Below are 16090 nucleotides of genomic sequence, written 5' to 3' on the forward strand. Positions count from 1 at the left end.
TAAATTCATAGTTGAAATGATGGCTTTGAATGGTATTGTCAGATGAGAAACGGCACTATTAAGAAATAGGTATAATGTTACTTTATTTATTTTAATCAATTTTAGATATTATGAAAATTATTATCTTATTTAGTACATGAGACCTTTTAAACAGTTATTGACAATATAACAATGTGTATATGAAGCTTTAGATCAACACTTAAAGCTGCACTCTTACAGATTGTCAGTTTAGACACAAAATTGTCTCAAAATCGGCTGATTTGGTTATCATTCCTTTAATTCAGTCATATTAGATAATTCACAATAGAACCAATCAAAAATGTTTGGTAAAACTGCCGAAAAGTTTATTTACATTAAATTGTTCGTAATGCTTTTAGTCATTGTTCGTAATGCTTTTAGTCATAAAACATCATTTTTTTTAACATAAATATGATGAACTGCAATCTGATCTTTTTTCAGCAGTCTTATATCACTTAAAATTGGGTCTAGACATTTCTGCAAAAAATACTCCATTCATAGACAAACAATAAAAGAGTACCGGTAGTCAAAACGATCAATCGGTGAGATTGCAGCTTTAAATACACCTTTTAAGACCGCTGTAAAATTCCAATTGTTTGCCTAAATCTTTAAAGCTAGCATACTGTTTAATTGACAACCATACTTATTGTTTAAAAGTGTCATGATATCTTTGTACAATGTTTTTATATAATTCATTAAAGAAGTCAAAACAATTTTGTTTATCTTGTAAATTGTTTTCTATTATTTAAATGACCCAGACAAAAATGGGAACGTCAGTGCTAGTTCTTTTACTATTAACATCCCATGAAGTTTCTATTGGTGTAGCAGCAAGGAGGTGTTACATTAAGGATGCATCATTTAAACCAAATTATACATTCATATGCACATCATACAGGCGTGTAGCCGCCTATACGTGAATACGCGGCTGAATCCACATGATTCTGACAAAAAAATCAACCAAAGTTGCAGTATGCGAACTTGACTACATGAATCTAAAATAGGTTATTTTCCAGTACTAAATAATGCACATCGGAACGCCCAGAATGCACTAGATTGCACCATGGTTTTCAAAATTTTCTGAGGGGGCACGCCCCTGAACCCCCCAGCACATTTATGAATTCGCATGAATAGAGGGGTAGCTACGCCCCTGACATAATTGAAACCACAGTGTGGCTAAACAACACTTGTATGTTTATCATACGCAGTGATCTCCCATGGAAATGCAATCGTCAAAGAATCTGAAGGGGCTGTTTATATGGACTAGATTTGAAATGCACCAAGTGTTTAAAAAGTTGATTTCAGTCACGAAGAGAATCAACCATACCCCACACTTGTTGGAGTAAGATGAAATGTCCACTTTCCGCGAGAAAGAAAGTACATTGAAAATGTTCATTTGATTCAATTGACTTTATCTTTTTATAAATATGTTGCAATACATAAAATACGTTATTTGTTATAATTGTTTACCCATGTTGAATTTTATTTGGCAAATTTATAAGAGATTTAAATATTAAGAAACTCAGCCGCTAAAGAGGATATGATTATGACATACTTTTTTAAATCTTTCGAATATGAGTTTTTGAGTGAATATCAGCGAATGTTTTGAAAATGCATCTTTTACTTGGATTTTATAGATTGTTATTACGAAATAAAGTATGGCGAATCAAACGAAGTGTTAAAGCCAAGCTATTGATGGCTGAAACCCTTCAATAAATGTTGATATGTGCTAAAATATAGTCTTTGAAGTCCAAAATTTTGAAATGCGTTACTAACCCGATTCAACAAAAGGCTGTTGCACAATCAGTTGATTGACATAATCACGTGATAAATCAATAACTTCCATTAAGGTTAAAATATTCAACACCTTAGTATGAGTCCCTGTGGGCGAGTGGATAAGCGATCCGTTTTTTATTCTATGTGTTATCTGCACCCCCATGTGCTTGCTCCCAACTTGAACAAGATTAATTTTTAATACTTTACTGTAAAATGCAATTTAAGTATAAAAGAAAATCAACCTGGTTACTATTATTTCTGCAATTTCAGTACCAAGGAGTAAAATAAATATACATGTAAGTGTTTTCAGATGCATTACGAGGAAAAATATGTTTGGTGCCAAAACATGAGAGAGTCTCTTTAAACGGAAAAGTTTTGGCAGTCAGATGGTGATAAATATAATGCATAGCATCATCGCTCTGGAGTACGAGAACGTTGTATACAGAGTATGTTTTTACTGAACATGCGTCTGTTTATTTTGATGCCATAAAAGGTTTAAACTGTTTAAAGGAACTATAACATTATGAAACAACAAATCTGATTACAGATATCAGTGGCAGATCCAGGAATTGACTTAAGAAGGGGTACGTGAAACGCATGGGCTTAATCTTTCCACATCCGCCCCTCCCTCAGAACAGAAATTGAATGGCTTAAAATGTTGGACCGGGGTGGGGGTTAGACTCCCCTAATTTATAGTCCGAAATAGTGCATTTTTATCTTAATATTGTATTTTTTCCCGATATTGACTGAGAACGTATTATAAACGGACGATTCAAAGGGGTGGGGGACGGCGCGCGCGCTGGGACCGATCCCCCCCCCCCTGAATCTGCAATTGAGTACATGCATTAAAACCGTCTCCGTAGCCTATTGGTTAAGGCGTTCTATACCCTTCATTCAATTGACTTAACACTTCACACAATTGTTCAGGACCATCAGCCAATGAGGTTACATAACTCCATAATACAAGTTATGGCCCCTGATTGACTTCGGTTAAAGTTTTAGGCAAGTAAAATTTAAGGGGAAGTTGGAATTTAATAAATAAAACTTCCATGGGTCACAATGAACCCAATGAACAATGTTCTTTTATCATGAGATAACTGTTCAAGCGTTAACAGACACATTCCTGTGCAGACGAAACTTTTATTGTTTTTACAAGCACAGAACTTGTATTTAGCATTTACAGTTTCTATATAATTCAACTGAAAGTTCTATTTAACCATAATATATCAAATATTAAGTCACCATTCACTAGCGGATTGAGAAGGGGGCGCAATCGTCTTTAAAATCGTCCAAGTTTACTTTTTGTGTCAATATATGAGAAGAAAATAAATACGCACATAATGCATCATTTCCGACTACAAATTGTTAAAAATTTCTTGATTGAGTAACCCTCAATCCTCCTGCAAACGCCCCTTAGTAACGCCCCCTTCTAACGACAATTCCTGGATCCGCCCCTGGCCATTATATTTTTTGTTTATCAAACGGTACACATACCAAGTGACTGAAGCTGAATTTCATTTAATGAATGAGATGGTCTGTAAAAGATTTCCGATGAATATCCTATGAAATTTGCAGTCCTCCCGTTTCGACCGGTCATTGTTTGTGGATTTATTACACACAATTATATAAAAATACTATTACAAAGTTGTCTCTTAAGGTTACGGGAGCCTTCACTGTCAAAAGTAAGATATATATAATTTGTCCCCCTAATGCCATAAAATATGGATGGTCCCCTTAATGCCTCAAAAATAATATAATATATACACTGGTCTCCATAAACCCTTCGACATATATACCTGTCCCCTTAAAACCTGCAACATACTTACAAATTATTAAGGAGACCGCAAATTACGTATATTTTTTGTTAATTAATTTAAGAAGCCTAAATCTGGTACACATAATAAATGATCATTTTAATACTAAATTATCAACAAAAAAGCAAAATAAAGTATAAAACAAAAAATATACAAATTGTCTCCTTAATGCCGTAAAATACATACGGTCTCCTTAATGCCCTAAGTAGATATATATATATATATATATATATATATATATATATATATATATATATATATATATATCTACTACAGATATTAAGGTGACCATATATTAATCTAGGCATTATGGGGACCGCTGGATTAAGGCGACAAAAATTGGTCTCCTTAATATTTTCAGTCCAGATTTGATGTATCAAATGTCAATAAAAATGTCCATTGACAGTAAGTTGATAAGCTTGAATGTTTATTTACGAGATATTTTCATTGTTTTAAATCTTATTATCTTTTAATATTAAAAAAAATATTCTTAAACTTTTGTGTGTGTATATTTGTGTATCCATAAAAATAGCTATTAAGGCGACCAGGGAAAAAATCATAATTTTGGTCAAAAATAGCTATATACTAAGCATTTTTTATTTGTTTTACTTTATTTAAAGCCTATTGTATATTATCCCGAAGTTTCATTCCATAAAAAACAGAAATAAGGAAATTCGATATTTCGTGTACCATCAGCATCCAAATTTTCAAGTATACAGAAATTTAACTTTCCGGAATATAACGGAAATTTTCGGGTATCTCCGTGGTACCATCTCCGTGCAATTATGCAGTATGGCGTTCATCTCTTACGGAAAGAGAATGGTAACTTGGTAAGTGTTTAAAATACATATTCAACGTTTTTTTCGTTTATTTTTATGACTTTTGTACAGTAGTATAAATCGTCCACCCTTTGGATAAAAAGCAAATGATTTATCCGGATTTTGTTCATCCGAAACTAAATCACTAGTATCAACATCCGGTGTAATTTTTGCTTGTATTTTGGAGAAACCCGATTGATTTCTAGCAAACTTGGTTTACCACTACATCGTCGCTTATTGTTATTTGGTATGTTCCAATCTAAAAAGGGATTTGCTCCCTTAACATCTCAGATTTTAATAAATAAAAGACGAAATGATACAAATGCCTTACAATTACATTTTGTTTGTCAATGTCATGTCATTAGTCATTCTCATCACCTTTGAATAGCAGAACAGAACGAACACTATCACCAATTCGTATTGTGGCTTTTTGCATGTGTCTTAAATTCTCATATTTGATAATAAATGCAACAATAAAATATTTCCCTTATTCTGCCACAGTTATGCACCAGTCAATTGTAACCATGGCCCCCAGGCAGGTCTTGTTTATACCAGGGATAGCAGGGGAAATGGGCCATGTTTTTACGTTCCAGGTGGACCGGCAGTGCTGAGTGAATGCGGTGTTATTGTTTTTGCGCTGAAAACAGGAAAAGGGCCTAACCTAGGATGTCCCCAGGGGCATTTGACGGGGATCTGGTCATTTCGTAACCTTACCATTTCGTAACAGCTGAATCTTGGTTATTTTGTAACCATTTTGTTAGTCAATTCGTAACCGTCAAGAAATCAATTGCTCATATGGTAACCACCATTTAACAAGGTGATAAATAGTACACTTAGCACCTCGTTAAGTTTATTGTTCGAACCTGGATGTATATGGCACAGTAACCAAGACACCAATTGGGAGACATTACTCAAATTCTCACTAGTAACAAGCCAATGCTAAATTACAAATGATTTGTTATACTACCAAAATATGTTAATTATTTTCTTACATTTTGCTTACTTATAAACAATAATTTAAGACTGATTGCGATGTATTTTTGAGTAAAATTACGTTTACATAAATGATCCTTCTTGACCTATTTCATTGACAATATTTGTTTGAATTGTTTAAAACGAACAAAATATTGTTCTGTTCTTTTCTAAATTGATCCATATTCTGCATACTTTATATCTGAAACCGACAAAAACAGCCTAAAATTATTAGTTATGGTACAGTGGAAACTCACTAAGCCGGATCTCCACAAAACCGGAATCCTCGGGATACTGGAATTTTATCAGAGTCCCGGTTTTCCCCTTCTATTTTCAATGTAAAAAAATCCCTACAAAACCGGAACCCCGGAATTCCGGATACCGGACAAAAAATCGAGAAAATTTGTTAGTTGTCAAGGTAATTTTACCTCACAAAACCGGACGTTTTGTTCAAACATGTCAAAATAATTCTGTGTATTAGGAATTCGCGAATCACGTATCACTTTGTTTTGACAGCCGGTACGTCGTTAAATATTACACCTGTGATGTTGTGTTAACACGATAATCGATAATGATGATTGCGCTGTGGATTGACTGTCGCGCGATAATCAAACGATAATCAAACTTGTGAAAAGAAAATTGATTAAAACATTTATTTGTTTGTTGCAGAAAATTAAGAACTAGAAACGGTTTTTTAGTGATCATTTTGAAGGGTTGTTTTATCTAAAGACTTCTATGATTGAATCAAATTAGAGCGGTGCTTTAATTAAACTATCAAACATACTAAACAAGCATTAAATTACGAGAGTTGTTTTATTTCAAGACTTGGAAAAAGATGGTTATAAAAACGCATAAATGTTTAATTATGCTTATCACTTTTGCAATAGCTTTAATCATGTCTCAACCTCCGTCTAAACGTCGGTGAATTGAACTGTCCCTAGAGGACAAAAGCCTTTAAAGGTTAACTCAGTTAATATATTGAGTAAACTTACTCTGTACATCGAATCCCCACTAAACCGGAATCCTCACTATCCCGGAAATTTTGCATTTAATTATAATTCAGCCTACTTAAAATATTTCCTTTGCAACATAAAAAAAAAGCTAGTGTGAATGTTTCTATTTGTCATAGTTTCAGAGTTTATTGGCAAATCGCACTAAACTATTAGGAATAAAGAAGGAATACAACTACTAGATTTAACTTTGTTTATGTTGTTATTTTTATGTTTTATACTTACAGTAAACTTATTTTGTAAATTCAAATGGTATTAAATTAATTCCTCATGATTATAGGAGTCAACGGTTAAGATATGACCATTCGATTTCTTAACGGTTACGAAATGACCAACAATGAGCGGTTACGAAATGACCATAATTCATTTGACAAGGCTTTTACCAGCTGTTTGTCTGTGCAGAGCGGGAATTTTACCTGGGATTGGCTGGACCGAAAGTCAAAGTCCCCGCTATTAGCAGGACCTATATGGGGGCCTATGCTGCAACTGACTGTTGCATTATTTGGATTTTTTCTTAACTTTACGACACGCCCCCCTACAGTATTTTATAGTCAAGTTTAGTAACATTTATTTACAGAAATTGGATAACTTAACAAGTAAAGTAAACTGTACTGAGCTTTTGAACAAACCTACATACTTATAAATCAAAATTGATATTTTAGGGTCTGCACTGAATAAACCCAAAATGTTAGTTTTGATTTGCTAAATTCGAACAGTATTTAGTCTATCCACACAAAAAGAAATACTGTTCAAAATTGTGAGTATTCATTTATCTTTCGTTCAGTAAAGAGCATGCAATGGCATAGTGGTTGGATTAGATAATCTATTATGATCATTCTTTTTGCATTATATTGTGTTGCAAAATGTTGAATAATAATTTCTATAGTACAATAAAAATAAAACATTTATATTTTAAAATAGACCTATCATATTTAGTATAGAAATGATTGTTTATTTAATTGACTCAGATAACTTATAATATCATTTCTTGACATTATAAACATTATATATTATATTTTGTATTTTTGTCATCATATTTGCAACTTGCATAACTTCAGTAACTTCTTAAGCAAACACTTAATTCTTATTTTTGACTGTTGTCACTACATTTTAGCACCTTTTTTGTTCTATGGTTTTGCTAATCATAAGAATTAGGCTTAAACACCTATGCAAACCAGACAAGTTGTGATATATAAGCATATATTAGATCAAAGAAACAAAGATTATCTAAAGGAAACTCTTAATTTTAAGCCAAGTAAAACTCTTAAGATGACAGTGCCAGTTGTTGGCAACTTAGCCTCAAATTTAGTATTTAAACCCATGACTTCCCAGTCCAGGTTTTTTTACCATTTGAATCATAAAAAGATAACCCCCCCCCCCCCCGGACACGCAATACAATTTGTGTTTCGCTGATCTGTTGGCTGGGATCCGATCATCCATTTGGGGATTTAGATATGTTACCCCAGCCAACAGGCTGCATGTTTAATTTTACTCAATACTAAGCTTTGTTTTAGTGCGAACATCAACATGTTTATCTAATTGCAGTTGCTGCCTGGGACAATAAAGTTAAGTCAGCAACCGTCTACCAGACTGCAAGATTCATCTCTTCCAAAGGATGTCGTACCTGTCCAGGTGGGTGTGCATTGATTGATTGATTGATTGATTGATTGTGAGTTTGTGTAAATGAATAACTGTGAAACCATAACCAAATGTTGGGCTGTAAAGGTGTGTATGTGCATGCTTCACATATTCTCCGTCCTGGTTGGCATACTGGACCGTCATCAGACACTCTGCCATGAGTGTTAGAGAGTTTAAAGCTATTTCTTATTTTCCTGTGTAACTATATTGATGTTAGATTAAATTTACACTGCCTTGTTACTGAGTAACAATTTGAAATTGGGCCAAAATCATCAAGCTAGAGCTTTGTATAATCTTTTTCAAACTTCTGCGAGATTTCTGCCCTTGACAATATTTGCTCGCAGCCCCCCTGAAAGTTGCACTTCGTTCAGTATTTGAAAGCTTACGGATACACTTTTTTGTTAATTTGAGATCTTAATGTGGCTACTTCTAAGTAAATAGATGCTCAAAGTAACTAGATGCTCTGGGTGTTCACTGGGTGACAAAGGCTACCCAGTATTGGTTGTTTCTTTTTTCTGAAAAGATGTTTCTAGTGAATTGCCCAGTTGCAGTGGTTTTGACGCCACAGAACCAGCATAGCTCCATGACAGATATATATATGTTTTCGTCATTGATGTCAGTACTGCTGTATTGGAGGCCTCACAATTTCTGTGTGGAAATGTCATCTGATACACTCATAACGGCTTATTTCTAGCATAGCTTTCAGAAGTGCATGGCCATTCTCTGTCATTTTCAGATACACTGTGTTTTGTGTGGATAAGAAATGCAGAGTGGTACCACCAAACACCTAAGCCACCATTCCCCTAACAGACAATAGGCTCATGGGGACAGTTCCTGCAATTTACAGAAAAGCTCTCAATTGTAGCCCTATGAACTTCAGGTAAGCGATAAATCAGGACTTCAAGATATCTCTGTACTCACTGTAAGTTTATACTTCATTTGAATAAAACATAAGGCCGAATTCAGAACAATCACTCTCACTCACACTCAATGAGTTAATCCTCTGTAATCACATAACGGTCGAGATATTTTCGAGTGAAAGGTATATCCGTATTCACAGGTGTGAGTGAGACTCAAGTGTTTTGCGTGAGTGGGACATTTGTGAGTGCTCGGCTAGGCCATTTGAACCGCCCTCGAGGATTGGTTGTGAATAGGAATTGAATGAGTGTATGTGAAAAAAGTACATGGCAAGTAGAAAAGATGAAATATATCAAATATTTGGAACAAATAAGGGACATGCTCGTTCCCAGACAATATTTAAGAGACCGGGATAATCCATTGAAGTACATGTTCATTCAATAACGTGACCATCTATAAACAAAACAAATTCAAAAAGATGCGCCTATCATATATTTGTTTTGTTTCGCAATGATCTTGAACCCCCAGCAATGTTGATGTTTGCAATTCATCAATGGCTGCAAAGACAGGCAGCTAAAAGTAGGTGAAGTTAGCATCCTAGCGGCATGAAGTTAGCAGCCTAGTGGCGTGAGGTTAGGGACTAGCGGCCTAAATTTGTTATCTATTTCAAGGTTCAATGGTTTAAATGGGAAATATGATAAATCAATGTTTTTAATCGTACATTAGCAGCCTTAAATTGTTTTCTACTTCAGAGCATTTTTATATGAGTTTTCTTCTAAAACAATGCTAAAATAATTGTTTTCCTATGCAAAATACATCACGCTTGAGCGGTCTTGCGGCGTGAACTTGGCGGCCTGGTGGCCTAGCGGCCTAAAAATCCCCAAAACTCAATCCAGCAGCCAAGGAAAAGGGGGAAATGCTGATATTTGCTAAAGGATGTTGATTTATGAAAAGGACATTTAATTTATCATTGTTTTAGAAAAGAACGCATATAAAATGCTTTGGAATAGGAAACAATTTTAGGCCGCTAGTCACATGAGGCGTCTAGGCCGCCAGGCCGCTAACTTGACGCCGCTAGGCCATTTCATAGCATGGTAAGGGAATTGATATGTATTTTCCAGCCTACATTCAGCTGGATTATTATTACTATTATTATTATTATTATTATTATTATTATTATTATTATCATTTTCATCAGCAGCAGCAGCAGCACCACCACCAGCGCCACCAACACCAACACCACCATATCATCATCAACATCATCATCATTATTATTATTATTATTATTATCGTCATCTTCATCCATTTTCCCCTACATTTCTTGAGTTGTTTTTCACTCCGAGGTGTTATTTCCCCATAAGAAGTAGATTCATTCGCTAATTCTATCCATCTGCTATTTTTTCAACTTCCATTTTTTCAACTTCCATATATTATTTTCAAACGCCCAAGACCGCTTTATGTAGAATACAAAAGCAAGATTATATATGTATACATATTTAAATTACGTGATACAATGGAAAACGGCTACATATTTAAAACAGCAACAACAACGACAACAAAAAACATGCATTTAAACATATTTTGCAACAGTTATTTACAACCCAAAACGTTTATTTTTATTAACCAATTGTTTTAAAATGTAAATTTCAGTTTCAGAATAACACTTATTATCATTTGTTTGTTGCCATAACTAACAATAAGGTACTCAAATCTCAAATAAACATATGTTTACAATGTATAATGTAAACATCACCATAGTCAAACAGATAATCCGATATGATCATGTAAACATACGTGTATAATTATATATACTGTATTGCTCACTTGATGAAGTGGAGTGTTAGATCATTTGATTGTCCCTTACGGGAATTTGGTTGGAGTGTGAGTGAGAGTGGATGTTCTGAGTTCGGCCCTTACAATTTCAGCATCAAAATCCAGGTTTAGATCCCAGACCGAACTTTGTCTCCTTCATTACTTAATTTCAGATGTTCTATAAGCCACATACATGTTCACTACTTATGACGGATAAGAACTTCCGCAAATTGATTATAAATGCGTTTTCCCAGATTTACACCCTCCTCTTGCAGATACTACCGATGGTGAAGCTTGGGTGCACTGGGCCGGTTTTCCAGCCGTGTGGAATCAACATCTCCAGCTGAACTGGGGCCGGGAATTATATAAGACTCCTTAGCAGCATGGTGAGCTTTTGCGTATTTATTTCCAGGCTCATATACCCGGCCAGACTTCTGCGTTTAAGCTTTCCTTTCGTCATATTTTTGAATAACATATCTTAAGTCTTTCTTTGTTTTTCTTGAGTTACACAGTACATAAGGAGGAATAAGTGTGTACACAACTCCTCATTTTATTCCTGTTTATTATTTATATATGTAACATAGATGTGTACAAGACTTAGAAACATGACATAAAAGAGCTCACTTTGATAAATTTTCTCAAAAAAAGATATCTTTACTGTTAAAGTAAGAACTTTTACCGCATAGTAAGTAATCTCTTCTGCTCATCTTTATGACATTATTACATGGAATGGAAACTTCCCAAGATACATTTCCACATGGCGCAGCTCATTTATATATATTGCTGATGGATTGTTTAGAAAGGGACAGTTTTAATTGGACAAAATGTTTTAATCGCCATTTTACAGAGTGCCAGCCAGTCATTGCTGTTCTTTGCATTGCTGAGGAGGACAGTCCTGCCAACATAACAGTTTGTTCAATAACAGGTAAAAAACTGGTCTCACTTTACATTTTCAACCACTGCCAGATAATATAATCTTATATAATGATAACTCCTTCTTCACAACTGGTGTTAAATATATAATGATTAAACAAACAATAAAATGGAAATTATGCTCTTTAAACTCAGAACCATTATTGACTGTCAGATGCTACTGGTAAATGAACTGGTCTTGATGTCCTTTTCTTGAGATAATAACTATTTGCATATTACCCCGGTACTACTATTGTACATTCAATAGAAAATCGTCTTGTTTGTATCGTTAAATGGCTTTATAATGTTCCCCACTTCCTGATTCTTGAAAATTACGTGAACAAATGACAATCCTACTACCATTTAAAGTTTGATTAAATTTCGGACAAATGTGTTTGTTTTAATTTGCCTTCTGCTTAAAGTAAGGGTATATATACTGGGCAAGAAGTGCTGAATTTCATTGTGAATGACAGTGATTATCCATACTTTGAATTTGGTTCGGACATGTTTGACGGGAATTCAAAGACATTTTTTTGTCATCATTTTCGCATACATTGGTTCATTCCAAGATAAAAAATATAACCTTTTTCAAAATGTTCAATCTGTGAGAGTGCAGCTTTAATAGACCTGTAAAGACTTGTCGATGTGAAACTAAACTCTCAATCAAACTTTGGTAAAAGATCAAATGCGGGGCTCCGTGTGCGGCATAGACTGTGTTAATTTTTATTTAATATGATGAAGAGCTAGTTAAGTTATCTTTGTTAAAAGTCTTCATTTGAAGCAAAATATGTTTCAATACCCTGTATGAATTTTCTTCACTGGATATTTCATAAAAAACATTGCTCCAGGGTGCGGAGCTATTTTTTGCTATATGTCTATATGGAAAAATCTTCTCCTCAGAAGTCAACTTTGTTCCCCAATGTGCAAGGCACAATCGGTGAAAAATATTTCAATAAAAGTCCCTGATTATTATTTTTGTTATTATTATTAATAAACTTTTACTATTTCAGGAGACAAACAGAAACACAGAGGTGCTATACATTCTGATGGAAAAACAAAAGCATCTCCCATCATTTTGACGTGGCTCAGATCAAGAGGAGAATTTTAAGAAAGGTAATAACTGAGCAACTAAGAACATGCAAGTTGCATTGGTTAAAGTGTAAGACCCATCTCCCTTCATAAGAATTGATAATCATCATTGTATTAAATCAAGAAATTGAAACATAAGTGTCTTGTCTTTTGCAGTTTTTGAAATATAATATAATTTAAAAAAAAAACTAAATTATTATTTAATATGATTGTGAATGTGTGATGTTTTCTTCTGATCATTCACTCTCAAAAACCAGATACTAATAACATATTTGTAGATTTTTTTGTTTTACTTGTAAATATAGTTTTAAGGTTGTACTTTAGGCAAAGCCTTTTATTCTGCTCAATACAAACTTAAATATTGTAAGAGTTATGGCCCTTTGTAATTTTTAAACAAATACATTTTTTTCATGTTTTTGTAAGCCCATTATTAAGGGACTTTTAATATTTTCACCAGCTGCATTATAAAGTCAGACCAAAAGTGTCCAGTTAGTGTCCAAACAATAACTAAGTTAGAATCCTTTCTCAAATCAGGTGAGCGATATAGGCCCATCTCTGTGTTTGTCTGACAAAAAAACAATAACCAATCTTTGAGTTAAATTGACAAATATTGTTGTAGAATGTTTTGTGAAGACATACAATTGGATTTCTTTTGTGTCAATAGGATTAAGGTTTCTGCACATAAAAATTATTTAGAATAGCATTTTGGTCAGTCAGTTCACGTTCAATATTACTGATAGTATAAGTGGAAGCAGTGACTTAAAATTAATTACCAAACAGTTTCTGCTCAATTGCTTTGAGTTAACATACGAGTTATGAAACTTGGAATACTAGTTCTTGGTGGCATAAATGAAAGACCTTGTTTTGTCACATTGACTTGTAATCAAGCACTAACTTCCTCTAAAAAAATTTCAGGTGATGGTTGGGAACACACAAGAAGACATAGATCACAGGTGTCCAGGCATATGAGTAGACAGGAGTTTCACACTCTGCCAAACTTACTTCATCAGAGGAGCAGAAAGCTTCTCAAGATCCCGCACTGCACACTTAGATATAGTCTTTGACTACAACAAGGGGATGAAAGTACAGAGAGGTCCAATTGAAATCAATTCTGTGCTGCGTCATTTCTTCATTCTGGAAGTCGATGGACATGATTTATCATGGCATCAAGTGTGCAGTTTGTCGACTATCAGCAGTCTTGTTCACCAGTTGTGCAACTTGAGCTGGTAGCTTTATTGCTTGAAGCCACTGCATAAGAGGGGGATGTGCAGGCTCATCAAAAAGTCTTAAAAGTTGAAACTAGGAAAAGAAGTTTGTCAAGAGTGTGAATCTATTTGCTTTGAAAACAATTGTTACAATGATTTGGTTTCCTTTGACACTTGATACATACTATGTGTATGTTGAATGAATTGAGATGCTTAAATAAAGAACCGCTATTCAAATATCAGGAAACTGCATTTTTCATACTAAAGGGTAAATGGTGTCGCCATTTCCTGTATGTATTTAAATATGATATGTTTCCACAATTAATATTTTTAGGGAATTTTTCTCAACCTAATGAATGAGTTTAAATTGTACAGCGTTATATGAGCTTAATATGTGTTTTCTGTTTCTTTAAAATTGGTGAAAAATTGTCAGAAGATAATTAGACCAGTATCCATTACTGCAATCATACAATCAAATATACAGGGACAAACCCACTGGGCATATAATATAATTAAACCCTGTTTAGGGGCACGAGGCAAACAGAGTTACTTTCAAACGTTAAAGCTGCACTCTCACATTTTGGACGTTTTGACAACTTTTCTCATTTTATGTCTTGGATTGGAACCATCCAATTTTTGCGAAAAATTAAATGGCAGATTTTTCTATTTAAGTTAAAACATTGATATTTTTTATGCACTTTTCTTAAACCGTTAGTAACATTAATTTTCGAACGGAAATATGAAATCAGTGATCTGATCTTTTGTCAGAAATCTTTTATCATTGGTTTGCAGATAATTACACAAAAAATTGCTCATTTCAAAACAAAAAAAAGTTGTGAAAACGGTATATCTGTGGGAGTGCGGCTCTAAATGTTTGATTTCTTGATTTTACTACTGTATTAGAAATTACAGGGGTTGGGGCATATTTTTAGTGTTTTTATTGCTTTTTTATGATTCATACAGTCATACTTTATTCCTCAGGGCATAACTTACAAATAGACAAAACTGGAAAATGGTCATATCAAAAGGTCAAAGATAATGCAAGTTGAACAATCATATTGTTCATGGCTTGTATTTTTGGTATATTTTGTTGCATATGCTATAAAAAAGTTTGAAAGTTAAAAATAAATTCATAGTTGAAATGATGGCTTTGAATGGTATTGTCAGATGAGAAACGCCACTATTAGAAAATAGGTATAATGGTACTTTATTTATTATAATCAATTTTAGATATTGTATGAATATTATTATCTTATTTTGTACATGAGACCTTTTAAACAGTTATTGACAATATAACAATGTGTATATGAAGCTTTAGATCAACACTTAAAGCTGCACTCTTACAGATTGTCAGTTAAGACACAAAATTGTCTCAAAATCTGCTGATTTGGTTATCATTCCTTTAATTCAGTCATATTAGATAATTCACAATAGAACCAATCAGAGATGTTTGGTAAAACTGCCGAAAATTTCATTTACATTCAATTGTTCGTAATGCTTTTAGCCATAAAACATAAACAAAAAATTAACATAAATATGATAAACTGCAATCTGATCTTTTTTCAGCAGTCTTATATCACTTAAAATTGGGTCTAGACATTTATGCAAAAAATTGTCCATTTATAGACAAACAATAAAAGATTACCGGTAGTCAAAACGATCAATCGGTGAGATTGCAGCTTTAAATACACCTTTTAAGACCGCTGTAAAATTCCAATGGTTTGCCTAAATCTTTAAAGCTAGCATACTGTTTAATTGACAACCATACTTATTGTTTAAAAGTGTCATGATATCTTTGTACAACGTTTTTATGTAATTCATTAAAGAAGTCAAAACAAATTTGTTTATCTTGTAAATTGTTTTCTATTATTTAAATGACCCAGACAAAAATGGGAACGTCAGTGCTAGTTCTTTTACTATTAACATCCCATGAAGTTTCTATTGGTGTAGCAGCAAGGAGGTGTTATATTAAAGATGCATCATTACCATCATAAACCAAATTATACATTCATATGCACAACATAAAGGCGTGTAGCCGCCTATACGTGAATACGCGGCTGAATCCACATGATTCTGACAAAAAAATCAACCAAAGTTGCAGTATGCGAACTTGACTACATGAATCTAAAACTGGTTACTTTCCAGTCCTAAATAATGCACATCGGAACGCC

At 33.8% G+C, this 16090-nt stretch overlaps 1 protein-coding gene and 1 long non-coding RNA gene across 2 annotated transcripts in view; one reads left to right on the forward strand and one right to left on the reverse strand.

The window, feature by feature from the left end:
* The window catches only part of LOC128206049 (uncharacterized), a 208400-nt gene that overhangs the window by 18673 nt on the left and 173637 nt on the right, over positions 1–16090 (reverse strand). The gene's annotated exons all lie outside the window — the stretch shown is intronic.
* LOC128206051 (uncharacterized) lies at positions 4587–15739 on the forward strand. The gene is made up of 7 exons (XR_008256372.1): positions 4587–4670; positions 7951–8037; positions 8780–8923; positions 10989–11099; positions 11561–11638; positions 12636–12738; positions 13630–15739. It is a non-coding gene; the product is annotated as an uncharacterized LOC128206051 (long non-coding RNA).

This window comes from Mya arenaria, chromosome 10 (genome assembly GCF_026914265.1).
Source record: "Mya arenaria isolate MELC-2E11 chromosome 10, ASM2691426v1".
NCBI classification, from domain to species: Eukaryota; Metazoa; Mollusca; class Bivalvia; order Myida; family Myidae; genus Mya; species Mya arenaria.